Source organism: Equus asinus, chromosome 9 (assembly GCF_041296235.1).
Source record: "Equus asinus isolate D_3611 breed Donkey chromosome 9, EquAss-T2T_v2, whole genome shotgun sequence".
Classification (NCBI taxonomy): domain Eukaryota; kingdom Metazoa; phylum Chordata; class Mammalia; order Perissodactyla; family Equidae; genus Equus; species Equus asinus.
Genome location: NC_091798.1, coordinates 8,673,950 through 8,689,468, shown reverse-complemented (window position 1 = coordinate 8,689,468; position 15,519 = coordinate 8,673,950). Strand labels below are relative to the sequence as shown.

At 50.8% G+C, this 15,519-nt stretch overlaps 1 protein-coding gene across 2 annotated transcripts in view; it reads left to right on the top strand.

Annotated features, from left to right (window-relative positions):
• The first annotated feature begins 12,988 nt into the window (after positions 1 to 12,988).
• HRH2 (histamine receptor H2) overlaps positions 12,989 to 15,519 on the top strand; it is a 42,283-nt gene continuing 39,752 nt past the window's right edge. The window contains exon 1 of one of the 2 annotated variants that reach the window (XM_014860036.3): positions 12,989 to 13,262. The gene's annotated coding sequence lies outside the window, so the exon portion shown is untranslated. The remainder of the gene's footprint in view (positions 13,263 to 15,519) is intronic. The other variant, XR_001401114.3, reaches the window with a different exon arrangement.

Below are 15,519 nucleotides of genomic sequence, written 5' to 3'. Positions count from 1 at the left end.
GAGACCGGAGCTCACACTGCAAGGACACAGTGAGAAAGTGCCGTCTGCAAGCCGGGAAGAGAGCTCTTGACAGAGCCAACCGTGCTGGCAGCAGCCTCCAGAACAGTGACAAACCAGTGTCTGCTATTAAGCCACGCAGTGTGTGGCACTTTGCTATGGCAGCCCAGACCCGGCGGGGAAGCGACGGAGTGGAGACTCACACCCGGCTGCCTCTCTGTTCCCAGGATACAGGATGACTCCACAAGAGGAGCGCTGGGGTCCAGGGCTCTGGCTGGGAAGTGGGAGCCGAAATGCTGATGTAAGCATGCACACAGTACCACGGGCCGTCAACTGATGCAGGCGACCTGATTGCTCTGCTCATCGTCTGCTGGCTTGACACTTTGCCATTGACTCACTCCGAGTACAGCTCCTGAGTACAATCCTACCCTACTAGGAGTCTCAGCATTTGCATCCATCCCAACCCTAGTGCATTTCCCAGTGCGGAGCCACCCTGGAAGGCAGCCACACGCAGCAGCTCAGGAGGCAGCTCCCCGGGGACCCCTGAACGAGGGTTGGGAGGCAGTGCAGTATAGGGCCCCAGACCTCCAGATCCCAGCTCTGCCTCTCTGTAGCTGGGTGACCTGGCGCAAGTGCCTAACCTCTCTGAGCCTCAGTTTCACTATGAGAAAAATATGGATACTGACAATAACAGCACCCACCTCAGAGGGCTGTGGGGGGATTAAATAATGCAAATGAAGTGCTGACAAAGAGCCTGGCACGCGGTCAGTATTACATGTACTCGCCCTTACTCTCCTGGAGACCAACGTGCAGCTCCCCGCTGTGGTGGATGACCTCTCTCTGTCCCTCCAGCCCTTCTCTCCACCCCAGAGGCCCACTCTACCAAAGAGCTCCCTTGCCCCTGGCTCCCCGTCGTGTGCCGCCAATGGGCAGAGCTGTCAGGAGGGCTGGGGAGAGTGGGGCTGGGTCAGTGTCCTCCACTTCTCCCTGCGGGACCCAGGAGGGTGGCCATCTCCCTCCACCAAAGGTCATAGCTCCTTCCAGGCAGTTCTCTCTGCCCAGCCCTCTCTGTGTCCAGGTGCTGGAACCTGCTAGCTCTCTTGCCCCTCCAGCCCTAGGAGTAGTGGTGCCCAGCCGCGGCCAGCCAGGGTGCCGCACCATCTTTCGTGGCTTCCCTTCACCCTGCCTGCCCCTTTGCAAAAAAGTCCCTCTGATACACTCCTCAAATTACCCAATTGGAGGGTGCCATCCATTTCCTGCCAGGACAGTCTCACGCATGTGCCCTGTAGGGGCTGTCAGGAAACTAGCTTGGGCGCCAGGGATGAGAGAATGCCCTTGTTAACACAGTGTTAAGAGGCAGTGAACTGTGTCCTCAGAGGGGCTTGGGGCTGACTTTCAGACACGGGTGTGTGTATGTTAAGGTCTTCCATTCAACCCTGAATGGTGCCGGCGGGAGCAGCCAGCTGGGGAGGGCCCTGGGACAGAGAGCCAGGCTCCCGCCTCCCTCCCCACACCCAGGCTTGCAGGGCTGCAAGTTCCCCAGAGCCGGGACTCTGCGACCAGGCCAGGCCAGGCCAGGCCCCGCACCAGTGGCCCAGTTCCCCACTCGCTTTGCCAGCCTCCCCAGGAGTGGGAGGGAGCCGCTCGGCTTCCAGGTGGGCTTCTGCCTCCGCAGGGCCTGGGAGCCTCCATGGCCTTACTGCAGCAGGTGCAGTTCAGAGGCAGGGCCCGCTGCTCTGCCTTGAGGTTCAAGGGCCCGTGGAAAGACCAGGGAGAGGTCTGGGTCAGGGCGGGGATGCTCAGAGCTTTCTTACTTGGCCGTTGTGATACTGCGATTTATAATAAGAAATATATATTTGATCTTTGTTCCTATTTCTGGCACAGAGCTCCTAAAACCCTTGGAATTTCCTGAGCAATAAAGGTGTCTTGAAATTCATAACAAACTCCTTTCAACCACACCTGAATTTATGCTAATGAGGTGACTTTTGGAAAGCCCCTAAGGTGGGGGCTGGTTGCCAGGGAAACCAACCTTGTGATTAGAAAGTTGGAACTTTCAGCCCCTGCCTGACCTCTGCGGAGACGGAGTTCAGTCACCAGTGGCCAATGACTTAATCACTCATGCCTACATAATGAGGCCTCCATAAAACCCCAAAAGGATCTGACTCTTTCCAGGCCAGAGACCACATGCCGACTGGGAGAGTGGCGCTTAGAGAGCATGGAAGCTCCACGCCCTTTCTCCACACCTTGCCCTATGAATCTCTTCCATCTGGCTGTTCCTGAGTTATATCCTTTTATAAGAAACTGGTGATCTAGTAAGTAAACTGTTTGAGTTCTGTGAGCCACTGTAGCAAATTAATTGAACCCGAGTGGGGAGTCACTGGAACTTCCAATCTATAGCTGGTCGGTCAAAAGCACAGGTGACAACCTGGACTTGTGATTGGCATCAGAAGTGGGGACAGTTTTGGAGGACTGAGCCCTTAACCTGTGGGACCTGATGCTATCTCCAGGTAGATAGTGTCGGAATTGAATTGACCTGTAGGACACCCAGCTGGTGTCGGAAAATTGCCTTATGGTGTCAGAAAAAAACACACATGGTAGCCACTACAGTGAGCAGGGGTAGAGCAGCTAGGGAGGGGTGGGATCTCCCTTCCAAATCCCCACGACACTTGACACTTCTGCTCTGCCCTCCCCTCCCATCACCTCGTGTGTGTGTGTGTGTGTGTGTGTGTGTGTGTGTGTGTGTGTGTGTGTGTCTCTCTCTGTCTCTCTCACTGCCCAGAACCTTTGCCCACACCCCTCCCATCCCTCCCAAGATTCCCTGGTCCCCAGCTCCACTCTCCACCTGGTCTTAGGCAGAGCAATTTTACTCTCTTCCAGCATTTCCACACCCAACAGCATCACTTTCAAGAATCTGAAAAGTCATTAGAGTACTCGAGACGTGTGCTTAGCGAACAGAAATGTCCCCCTGCTGTCAAAGAGATTCGGGGAAGAGGGTAAGAAATATTTTTGTATAGAGTAATGACAAACACCCAGCATGATGGTACATTGCTTAGAGTTATCAAATATTTATGTCAGCAGTGTTGCTAAGTAATCATAATAGCAGACATTTGTTGCTTATGTGCACAGTACCAGGCAACATCCTGAAAGCTGTACTGCAGCACCTTTTACTGCACGCCCGCCGAGCACACGCTACCTCCTCTCCGTTACAGACCGGGAACTGAGACTTGGGGGGTTGGGGGAGTTCCCCAGGTCACATGCCTTAAGTGGATTCGCACCCAGATCTGCTGGGCTCCACAGCCAGTCATCTGAACCACAGATGCCAGCGAGAGACGTCCAACCCAGGATCCTAAGTCTCAGTCACTCTAACGGAGAAGAGATGCCTTCAAAAGAGCAAGAGAAACAGCAAAATACCCAGGAATAGACTTACAGGCAAGCAGACAAGGCCAGTAGCCAGGAAACGATGCAGCCTTGCAAAGCACAACAAGGAGGACGGCTGGGTGAAAGAGCGCAGGCCACGTTCCGGGGGTTGTAAGGTTGTCATGCCAATAAAAATCCCATTAGTGCTTGAGAGATGATCTTGGCAAATTAACTAAAATTAATTTGGAAGAAAACAATGCTCAAGAGCAGCCAAGAAAACGTGCAAGAAATGGAATAAAGAGAGGAGCTCGCACTACTCATTCATTCTTTCAGTGGATATTTATTGAGCACCTATTATATACCAGGTGCTGAAGATACAGACACCAACCCTCTCCTCGAGAAGCTTACGGTGTAGTGACTACTAACTCTGCTGTGGAACCAGGGGCCGGTACATGGGGAAGCTGGGGCAGAGGAAACAGGGAAAGCCCAGGCACAGAAGCTTGAAAAGGGGGAGGAGGTTACCAAATAATAATCATGCGGAGGGTTACTGAGCGCTGTGCAGGTGCCACCTCATCGCACCCCCCAGCAATCCTGTGAGTCAGGAGACCTGATGACCCCCACCTAACACATGAAGAAACATAAGCCTCAGGACATGCACGTGCTTAAGGTCACACAGCAATGAGTAGCAGAGCAGGGCCCAGAATCCAAGTCTGTCCAACTCCATGTCCCGTGTGTAAGTACGACAGGCAGTGAGACGATAGGACGTCAGATCCCAGATGAGTAGGGAAAGGTGGCTTAGTCCATCAGTCATGTTGGGATACTCATTTGAAAGACGATTACTTTGCTTTTAAAAACAAATTTGAAATGGACTAGACACTTAAATGTAAGACAAAAACCATAAAAGTCATGGAGTAAATAAAGGGAAAAAAGATTTATAATTTTGAGTTGAGAAACTCAGAAACTTTTTCAGCTTGACATGGGGGTGAGTAATGACAAAAGAAAAGATCAATAGATCTAACCACATGGTGATTTAAAACTTCTTTATGGCACAAGGCATGGCCACAAAGAAGAAAATGAGAAAATATATTCACAACATAGATGATAGACAAAGGTTGATGTTCGAGGAGCTCTTATAAGTCCATAAGGACAAGAAAGCAGTCTGATAGAAATATGGGCGAAGGACACAAATGCAGCCAGGGAAGGAGATCAGTGGCTGCAGGGCAGGCTGCTGCGCCCGCGTTCAGTGCCTTACGAAGCACCTGTTCCCCTCTGGCCTCTGAAAGTGGCCGCCGCATGTGCTCACCTGCTGGCCTGGGACCCATCGGACCTTCTCTCTTGAAGCTCTGAATGGAGAGATGAGTCACAGAGCTTGTGGTCAGCTGGTGGGGAGTCGAGCTGACTGGTCATTTTAGGGCAAGGCCAGAGTCATTGCCATCGAGCCGAAGCCTCAAGCCAGATGTAATCACGAGGGACGCTGCAAAGTGACAAATTGGAAACAACTAAACGTCCATCAGTAAGAGACTGGCTAAAAAGTTATAGTTCATCTGTAAATGGAATATCATGTTGGAATTAAAAAGAAAGAGGTAAATCTGTATATACAGGAAAAAATGCACAAAATTAACTGTGATATTATTTTTTGGTTTTTAACAAAACTATGTTTCAACATCGTAATTTTATGGATGGGGGTGTGTGTTTAAGATTCAAATTGCCTGGGCTGGAATCCTGGTTCTGATGTTATCCGCCATATGGCTTTGGGCAAATGATATAACCTCAGTTTCCTCATCTATACAGAGAGGAATAACTGCATGATCTTCAAATGGTGGTCGTGACGAAGATTAAAACATGCATTATCTTAGAACAATGCTAGAAACACGCTAAACTCTTGGTAACTGGTAACTGTCATCATCATCATCCGCAGAACAAAACAGCCTAGCAGGATGCACACCACACTGTTAACTGCCCCACCACTGAGAGAAGGATTGGGGTGGGGATGGTGTTATTACATTTGGCTTCATACACATCCACATTAGTTAACATTTTCATAATGGATATGTTTTAGTTTGAAAACTAAAACAAACAAAAGCTGCGAGGAAGCTTTCTCCTCTAAGTGGAGGAGCTGATCAGTAAAGAAGGAGAAGGGAGTAGAGCTGACGGGCTGAGAGAACAGAGACCCCTGGGGTCCCCAGAGAGCAAGCGGCAGGGGGATGTGGCTGGGGGGTGTTGGGTGGGTGGCCCTCCCCTTCTCATCAGGCAAGGCAGGGATCTGTTCACGGAGCTGCTCTGTGTTCCAAGAGAAAATGCCCTCTTCCAGTTTTTAAAAAACCGGAAGCTAGTTCAAACAACTTTTTATTCCTGGTAACCAAAACATCCTGACCAAAACAAGTAGCTGATATCATATAAAAATATACTCAACCCTTCTGAGAAACAAAGAATTGCAAACTGGAACACAGCGATATCCATTTGCACTTATCATACTGAAAAACATTTAACAGATTGGTGAATGCTCAGTGTGGTGAGGGGTGAAGAGTTAACATTCGCGCACCGCTGCTGAACGTATTCATTCGGTCAGCCTTCAGGGAAGCACCTAGCCATGAGTCTATGTGCCCTTAGCTCTGGAAATTCCACCTTGAAGAATTTTCCAAAGAAAATCTTGCACCAATTCATGAAGATACAAGTTCAAGGATGATGACATTGTTTATATTGATGAGAAAACACAATGTCAGATGGTGGCCATGCCCCCTGGCTCTTGGTGTTCACATCGTTGTGTGGTGCCCTCCCCTTGAGAGTGCGTGGGACCTATAACTCGCTTCTAACCAGCCGAATACCTCAAGGTTGAGTGGGTATCGTTTCTGTGGTTAGATGACAAAAGACTGCTGTCCTGCTAGCCAACTCTGTGCCTTGCTGGCTTTGTTGGAGGGAGCAAGTTGCCATGTTGGGGAGGGCCACGTGGCGAGGAACTGTGGGTGGCTTCTAGCCAGCAGCTGCTGAGGAACTCAGGCCCTCAACCCAAAGGAAGTCAATCCTGTCAACAAACACGTAAGTGAGCTGGGAAGCAGACCCTTCCGCACTTGAGCCTCCAGAGGAGGACGTGACCCTGCTGACATCTTGGCTGCTGTCTATTAAGAGCCACCGACCAGAGGAGCCAGCTGGTGGTCCCCAGGTTCCTGACTCACAGAAAGTGTGAGGTAATAGATGCATGTTGTTTGGAGCCACTAATTTGTGCTAATTAGTTTTGTAGAAATAGATCACTAATACAGAACTGTGTCACTGTTCAGTAGGGTTAAGTTAGCTCTATCTGTATAAATATGGGGAAATGTTCATGCTACTCTTATGTTTAAAAAAAGTCGATGGCAGAATTGCATGTGTGATATGATCCCATTTTTACAAACAAATGCCTAAAGATATTTTCGCGCATAGATAAAAATCTGGGATGAGATGTAGATCAAATTATTCATAGGCTTTTCTCTAGGGAAATAAGATTTCAAGAAACTCACAACCTATACGGTCTGAATTTTTACAACAAGCTTTTTTACTTTTAGAATCAGTAATAAATAAGAAAAGTCTTTTCATTTAGAAAAACAGTTACTGTTAAAACATCAAAGAACTTAATAAAATATTTTGTCGTTTGCGGCAGAGGTTGCTTAGTGCCCAACCCAACACATCCTTTCCCAGCCCTCTTCTCCTTTGCTTGCTTCCCACCATGGAGGCTGGAAGGCTGTCACTTCACTAGCCTCCCTCGTGGCTGGACATGGCCATGCAGCAGGTCTGGGCAAATGAGACGTAAGGGGAAGTGGGCTGAGAGAGATGCATATCACTGGCTCCCTCCCTTCCCCCTTTCTTCCTGCCCTCACAGAGCACCCAGGAGAAGCAGCTTGTGGGAAAGAAGCCATTACACGACATGACGTGCAATGAAAGCGAAGGTGCACCAGGCTAAGAAGGCTCTGAGGATGGGCACATGACCCAGCCTGGGAACCTGAAGTTGAACTTCCAGAGGAAGTAGCACATAAGCTTGGTGGGGGGCGGGGGGGTGGGGCAGGTGGAAACTAGAGAGGAAGACTGTCCCAACAGAGGAAAATGGAGTCACCATCTTCTCAAAGGGCAGCAAACTGGGGATGGGCCGTATTTTCTGCACATCCGTATATTTCCTCCTTGAATCAGGATGTGACAGCTGTAAATCATTTTCACAATTCATTATCTCAGAATCGAAAGAGCTGAGAAGTTGGTGTTCCCAGAGTCGCTCTGGAAGCCCTACAATATCTGTATTCTGAGCTTCTTTGCAGTTCTCATGGTTTTTCCCTCATGGTCACAACATGGCTGTCTCAGGTGCAGGATCAAAAGAAGGCAGTAGTGGAAAAAGTGGGCAGAGCACAGGAGAGTGCCTTCTCATGTCCCTCTTTCCTATTAAAGGAGGGATATTTTCTACATCCCCTAAAGACGTCCCCTTTGTCTCATTGGTCAAACTGAGTCACGTGACAATCTCTAGCTGTAATGGAGAATGGGAAAGCAAGTATCTGAATTTCCAGTCTTTACAGAAGGTAAAAGGCAAGGATGAAGAGGGGTAGAAATCACTGGGGTAGACAAGAACCCTCACTCGGTCTGGGGACAAGCTGCTCAAGTCTCCTTCAGCCGGGCCCCAGGCTCACCTCTTGACCCTCACCTCCATACTCCTTGCCTCCTGGGATTCTTCATTAGTCACCCAGCCAGGCTCCCAGGGGCAGCCTCGCGTGATTCCCGGATCTGGCTTTTCCTTCATTCCGGGCTGTGGTTCTCCTATCTGAGTCCCAGTTTGGAGCTGCCTGTGTCAGCCAACACATCCTCCAGCTGCTCTGAATCTTCTCTCCCATCCTCGCTTTAGGAGACGGCTAATAGTTCCTACTCTGTATATTAATCAGCGTTCTCCAGAAAAACAGAACCAACAGGATGTGGACATAGAGAGAAAGAGATTTACTCTGAGGAATTGGCTTATGCCATTATGGAGGCTAACAAGTCCAAAATCTGCAGGGTGGGCTAGCCAGCTGGAGACTCAGGCTAAACACATAATTTCTGACTCTGGGTTCCCACAGAACAGTCTATTTTGCTAGTGGCCTGAACCAGGAGAGCAGAGTAGTTAAAAGCAGGGGCTTTGGAGCTGGTTAAATGAATCCCCCAGCTAGCTATGGGACGTTGGAGAAAACTCTGACTTTCTGAACCTCAGTTTCATCATCTGTAACCTTGGAGGAGTAATAGCATTTACCTCACAGGGTGGGTGGTGGCGAGAATTATTTGAGATGATGTGTGCAAAGAACCCAGCACAGTCTACAGAAGTTGGTAGATATTCAACAGATTTTGTTCCTTCCTCTCTCGTGAGCCGGCACTGGGGCGTCATGTGATCTTAGAGACATTGGGAATACTGCCGAGTCTGGCCTCCTTGGAGCAGCCCCGGTGGGGCCGGAACAGCTGCATCGGCTGGAACTCCCAGCCCTGTGCCATTTCCAACACCTCTCTCAAGACTTAGAGCACACGCTGGCGAGGAAACTCTGCACTGCGCACATCCCAACCACAGTCTCAGGAGCCCTACCACAACCCGAGTCATCCCAGGATGGAGACAAGAAATAACTGATGACAAAAACCAGTAGGTCTTGTTAAAATTTTCTGCAGAACACTTCAGTAAATGTTACTGCTATGCTATGTCATTCATAACCTTAATTGTTGCAAATTCTTTTTTTCAATTTTAAGCTATCACACTCAGCAGAGATTACTTATCTAAAGAAACCACGTTTTTTTTCTATTTTGGTCAAGTAGTGGTTTGAGTTTCCTCGGAATGACACGCTTCTTCCGGCTTCTTTTGAAAGATGGCTCTTACTACATATTCAGAGTAGGGAGGAACTTGGGGCCACCACATCTCAAAGCCCTATTGCAAGGTGGGAAGCCTATTAGTGATAACGATGACTTCTTAGATGATTAAACTGCGAAGGCAGTTTCCAAAGGTTTTCAGATCTAGTGCAGAACTGGAAACTTTTGGAGCTGGAAGCGATTGCAAATGTCATCTCAATCTCTTGTGGCCAGCCACAAACCTTTTCTAGTAATAACTCACTTTACAGCATATGAAGGGTGTCACTTCCCTATTAAAACCCTCCAGCGGCTCCATTGCATTTGGGATAAAACCCACATGCTTCACCACAGCCTTGCACCAACAGCATCTCCAACTACTGTCTGTCTCCCCTCGTACACTCAGCCATGATGACCTTCTCCATGTTCCTTGCTAGGGCCAAGCTTGTCCCTACCTTGGGGCATTTGCACTTATTGCTCCTTCCACATGGGGCACTGTTTCCCCATCTTCCTGTGCCTGGCTCAGCTCAAATGTCATGCGCTCAGAAAAACCTTCCCCAACTATCTTAAACTACCGCCCCCAGTCACTTTCAATTATATCACCCTGCTTTGCTTTCCTCATAGCAATTCTTTTTAGCTGAAATTATCTGGCTTGTTTATCATCTTTCTCCTCCCTCTAGCATGTCAGATCCTCGTCTACCTTGTTCATTGCTATAACACAGGGTTTACCCAGTGTCTGACACATAGTAGGTCCAATAGACAGGTGTTGAATGAATTTAACATCAACTCCCTTTTTCATTTGAGCCTCATCCAAACTCTTTGAGGCAGACATCACTGTTATGCTTATTTAATAGTGAAGGAAATAGCCTCAGAGATAGGAACTGATTCCTCCGAAGGCCCCTTATCTAGTTATCATTGCTTTCTAACAAGCCACTCCAAAACGTACTGGCTTACTGGCTTAGTGCAACAAGGATGTTCAGTTCTGCAGGGTGGCTGGGTGGTTCTTCTGCTGGTCTTGCCTGAGGCTCACCCATGTGGCTGTGGGAGCTGGGACAGCTGGCCATCTCCCTCCACGTGGCCCTTCGTCCCAGGTGTCTTCACAGCCTGATGGTCTCAGAGCATTATTCCAAGAGAGTGAGAGCTGAAGCACCAATGCCTCTTAAGGCCTAGCCTTGGAAGTGGAACAGCATCATTTCCAGTGGGTTCCATCAGCTAAAGCAAGTCACAAGGCAGACCCAGACTAGGAGAAGGGACTTGGACGCCACGTCTTGATGGGAGGTGCTGTTGTACTGCAAAGGAGCTTGGGCCAAACTGTTGTGGCCATCTCTGGAAATCTATCACGGCTAGTAGTGCTGGAACCAGCTTGCCTGAACCTCTAACTCAGTAAAGAGAACCAAGGGACTGTGATTATCCGCCAATATCAAACGACTCCAGAAACCTGAATGCCTACAACAAATTTATCTCTCATTCTCAATAGTGTCCACTGGGGGTTGGCAGGGGTTCTGGGACTTCACTCTGGGACCCAAGGTGAGGTAATGGACGTGGCGGACACTGGCTGGCCCAGAGCCTCTGCAGAGAAGTGATGCAGATCACCCCCAGCAATACACTGGTGGCCAGCCAAGTCACAGACATACCTTCCTCTCTTTGGGAGGGGCAAATGAATGTGAGTGGACAGTAATCCCAGCCACACTGACCCCATTTTCCTCTTCGGATCCTTAAAGAAAATTCTACAGAGCCAAAATCCGTCTCACTCCATTTCTATCATTGATCCAAGTGCTGCCCTTGCACGTGCTCCTGCTGCCCGGATAGCCCTTCATACAGACAAAGGTCACTGCAGCCTTCTCTTCTCCAGGACACACATCCCAGCCTTTCCAGCCTCGCAGCCAGAAAACCTGCCATAGCCTCACCTGGCTCACAAGATCAAGTCCAGATTCCCACCCAAGTCATGTCCATAAAGCCCTTCACGGTCCGCACCTGCCTGCCACCCCTCTGCTCTGCATTCCCTGATGCCCCACGCTGTTCACGCTCTGTGCCTGTCTCCACGCCTTTTCCTCTGCCTCACCGGCCTCTGCTCTTCTCCATGTTGTGAAATGTTGCTTTCCTTTTAAGATCTGGCTCTAAAACCACTCCTTTCTGACGACAAGCTTTTCTCGCTTGGTGAGGTCAGTCATCTCTTCCTTTTCCTAAGCCTCTTCATTACAACATCTATTCATTCACTCATTCAACCACCACTTATGGAGCATGTATCACTAAGTGCTGAGTGTTGTTCCAGGTCCTGGGGAGACACAGGGACAGACACAAATGAGGTTCTTGCTCCTTCGCTGGTACATTCTGGTGAGGTAAAGCAGGCAATACGCATAGAAACAAATGAATAAATGAAATCATTTTAAATAGTCATAACTGTTTTTGTTATAATAGAAAGGGGTGATACGAAAAACACTGTAGCAAGGAGGTGGCTGCTTTAGGTGAGATGATCAGGCCTCATGGCCTCTCTGACTTTGAGCAGCCATGGGAAGATGTGGAAAAGAGCATTCTCGGCAGAGGGAAGAGCCAGCGCAAAGGGTCTGCGGTATGATACAGCTTGGCCCTTTCTGGACACAAGCAGGAAGCTGCTGTGGCTGAGGCCCACGGAGGTAGGTGGAGAGTGGTGAGAAATGAGATCACAGAGGAGGGCCGTGGCCGGATCACGTCGATGGTCGTAAGGAGCTTGGATTTTATTCTAACACGGCAGGAAGTCATTGGAGGGTTTCAGCAGGGGGGCAGAGAGGCATGATCTGATTTACACTTTTTAGAGATTATCTACATTGCTTTGTGAATTGCAGGTGAACAGGAGTGGAATCCATAAGACCAGCTTGGAGGCTCCTGCTGTCATTCCAAGATGCTGGTGACATGGATGTCCGGCCTACAATAGCCTTCCCCAGAAGCTGTGACCTCAGAGCTTTAAGGACTGTGACTTTAGTCTCTGCATCTTAGCACATGGCACAGGGCCAGGCCCACAGGGACAGAATGGCCTAGGGTGGTGTGTCAATCATCCTCAGCAGTCTGAAATTTACGTTCAGCTGAACCAGCATCCTTTCGTTCTCCTTTGCCAAACTTCTGCAGAAACACCCCTCCAGGTATCAGGTTCCCCAAGCAACCAGGAGCAGCCCATCTGACCACCTGCCTCCTGTACACTTGGCTGACCATTCCAGGCCTGGCACAACGCCCTTGGCCATCCTGCCCACCCAGGCTCCCTCCACTGAGGTCTGCATGGTTAGCACAGCAGCCTTGACATCCTGATATTTAAGAGACAGCTTTTCCCATCTGAGCCTCTATTTTCTTATCTAGAATGTGGACGTTATTTTCCCTACCCAAAAAGTTCCTTTTCCCGAGGACTTCCTCCCTACCTCTTCTCTCTCACCATTCCTTTCTTCAACTAGAACAAATCCACTCTGGGGCTTTCTGAAGTTCCACAGATCCCAGAATTAGCCAGGGTTTTCCCCCACAAACTACTTCTTTCTCTCACTTCTAGCCTGGTTTGAAGTAGCTGGGCGCTGGGCACTCAAGGTGTGGGGCCCACCTGACCCCCAGCTGCGCCACAGCTGGGAGCCCCTTCCACTCCGCCAATTACGGAACAGGTGGAGGGATGCTGGGTCCCAGGCCAGGCTGAGGGGGGAGGGGGGGAAAACAAGGGAAAAAAGTGAGAGAAAGAGGGGGCAGTGTAACAGAAAGAAAGAGGAAGGGAGAAGTGTCAGAGCCAGAGAGGGAAGGAAAGAAGGTCTGGGAGAAAGCAGAAGAGAAAGTGGGTGAGAGTGTGGGAGAGGCAGTGCAGAGAGGGAGAAAAGCCAACGAAGAGAAAATGTGTGCGCGCGCCGTGCATGGAGCGAGGGGGAAGGAGAGGAGAGGGAGAGAGAGAGAAAGGGAGACAGAGAGACGGAGAGGGAAGGAAGGGAAGGAGCGGTTGAGAGTGAGGAGGAGCGAGTCGGGGGCGGAGACGAGGAAGTGGGTGCGGGGCGCGGGCGGGCAGCGCCGCCCGCTCCATCCCTGCCCGGAGCGCAGCTGGCGCCGCGCAGGACCGAGGCGAGCCAGAGCGGAGCCACGCTCGGCGGCTGCAGCTCCAGGTAACGCGGCCGCCGCCTCCACGGGGCCTCGGCTCGGGGTGGGATGCCCGGCGGGCGCTGGCGGGACCGCGCCCGGCGGTTGCTGCGGGTTCCCGCGGCCGTCGTCACCCTGACCCCGGCTTCGAGCCACGGCCCCGCCGCTCGCTGGCGGTGCCTGACCTTGGGCAGGTCCCTCCACCTGCGAGCCTCAGTTTCCTTCTCTGTGACCCGCCGGGTCGTGCCCGCGCCGAGGGGGCGTTGCGAGCGCGGGATGCCGCCCAGGTCCGCTGCAGTGCTCGGGCGCGGGGTCGGGTGTACGTCCCCTCTGCTTGCATGGGGGTGGGTTGAGAAAGTCCACTTGCGCCGAAACAGTCCCTGGTGTGTCCCGGGTGTGGGCGGTGGCGTTTTCTCTGGGAGATGTGTCTGTCGGAGCATGGAGGATTTTGCTTAAGGAAAGCCCATAGAGGGCCTGGACGGGCGGGGAGGGGGCTGCTAGCCCCTCGGGAGCCGTCGTCCTCCCGGGCTGCTGCCCCGATGCCCGATGCCCGGGAGCCGGGAGCGAGGACAGGGCAGCGCTCCGCTCGGCAGGAGTCCTCTGGGCACATCTGGACAGCCATTCGCCTCCGAGATAAGGGGATGAGCCCAGCAATGCCCTGGGCTCGGAAACCCAGTTCTGCGCCGCTGAAGTGGTGCAGTTGACCTTGAAAATGCGAGCCTCAGTTACCTCCCTGTGAACAGGGGCATGCTAATGCCCCCTTTGTGGTGGCTGTGAGGATAAGGAGGTGGCAAGAAAGCACCTGCACCTGAGGGTTGTGGTGTCCCCAATGGCAGTTGTCACGCCCTCACTTGGGTGGTCAGAATGCTGGCACTGGTTGCCTCCTGGGACCTCATTTGTATGCGCCGGGTCCTCTCTGGTCTCCTTTGCCAGAGATGGTCGGTGTCCTGGCTGGGCCTGAAGCAGGGCCCAGGGAATTTGGGGGACCTGGGAGCTCCACCCCCCAACCCAGACACGCATCTTGATGGTTCTCTAAGATGTGAATTCTGTGGAATGACAGTTTATGTCCTGTGAAGACTCCTGGCTGAATCTCTGAGAGTCTGTTTCCTTATTTGTAACAGAAAGTTATGAATTCCTACCTACTAATCAGGTCCCTGTTGCTGGAGGTTATGAAAGGCAACTAGGTAGATTATTTTTATTGACATCTCTGACCCTGAGACACGACAGGAATTGAATAGAATGAGAAAAGCACATTTCTCTGGTACCTGTCCTGTGCATGCCTGGTCCTCTGTGCCTTATGTCTACAACGTTGGCTATCATCCTCACAATAATCATGGGAAGCCCGTGTCATCACACCCAATTTACAGATGAGAAAACCAAGGCTCCCAGGACTCAGCGACCCCACAGGGCACTTTGGAAGGAAGTGGCTGCACTGGGATTGGCCCCAGGTCTGCCTGACTCCGGAGTGCTTCTGACAGTACCACACCGGCCCCAAAATAGGACTGTGAAAGGTGCCTAGCCCAGGACCCGGCACCTGTGGGTGCCCGATCAGCGTTGGTTTCTTGTTCCATGTGTAGTAAGAAGAGCTGCTGCCTCATCCCAGGAGAAAGTGAGTCTGCAGGCTGGCCGTGGGTCTGGAGACCTCTGCCGAGGGACTTCTCTAGGGGTCTGGAAGGAAGGAAGGTCGCTCTTCGGCATCTCATAGGAAGCAGAAATCAGGCTAATTCCCCCAGCCTGCCGACTTCTCTTCCTTCCTCTGCCGCCTTGTCCTGGTTACCCTCACTTCCCTTAACCTTGGCCGGGGACCCTTCTCCTGGCTTCACAGGCACCTTCAGTTCTCCATCCTCCACTGATGACTAACTGAACTGACCCTGCCAGGCGGTGTGTCTGACGGGAAAACAAGGCCAGCTGTGGTCCATCTCCACCAAAGTCCCAAAGAAGGAGAAATAGGATTAAGTCCCAATTCCAATGATTTAGCACACCCTTGAGCAGGAAATCCCTGATGATGGGAAAATGTACGTCCCAGCAGGCTAGAGAGGTTCCTTTGCCAAAAATGTTTTAAAAGAAGAGGAGAACATCCAAATGAATGATGGGAATATGAGCGAAGGCACTTTCCAATGCAACGATATTCGTTAATAGTCAGAGAGCACCTAAATGTCCAACAATAGGGGATCAATTATGTAAATTACAGGACAGCTATGTGGCTACTAAAAATGGACAGTTTTTAATAAATGGGGGCACACTTGTGCATATGCATATGTATGACATGGTCACAAGTTTGTG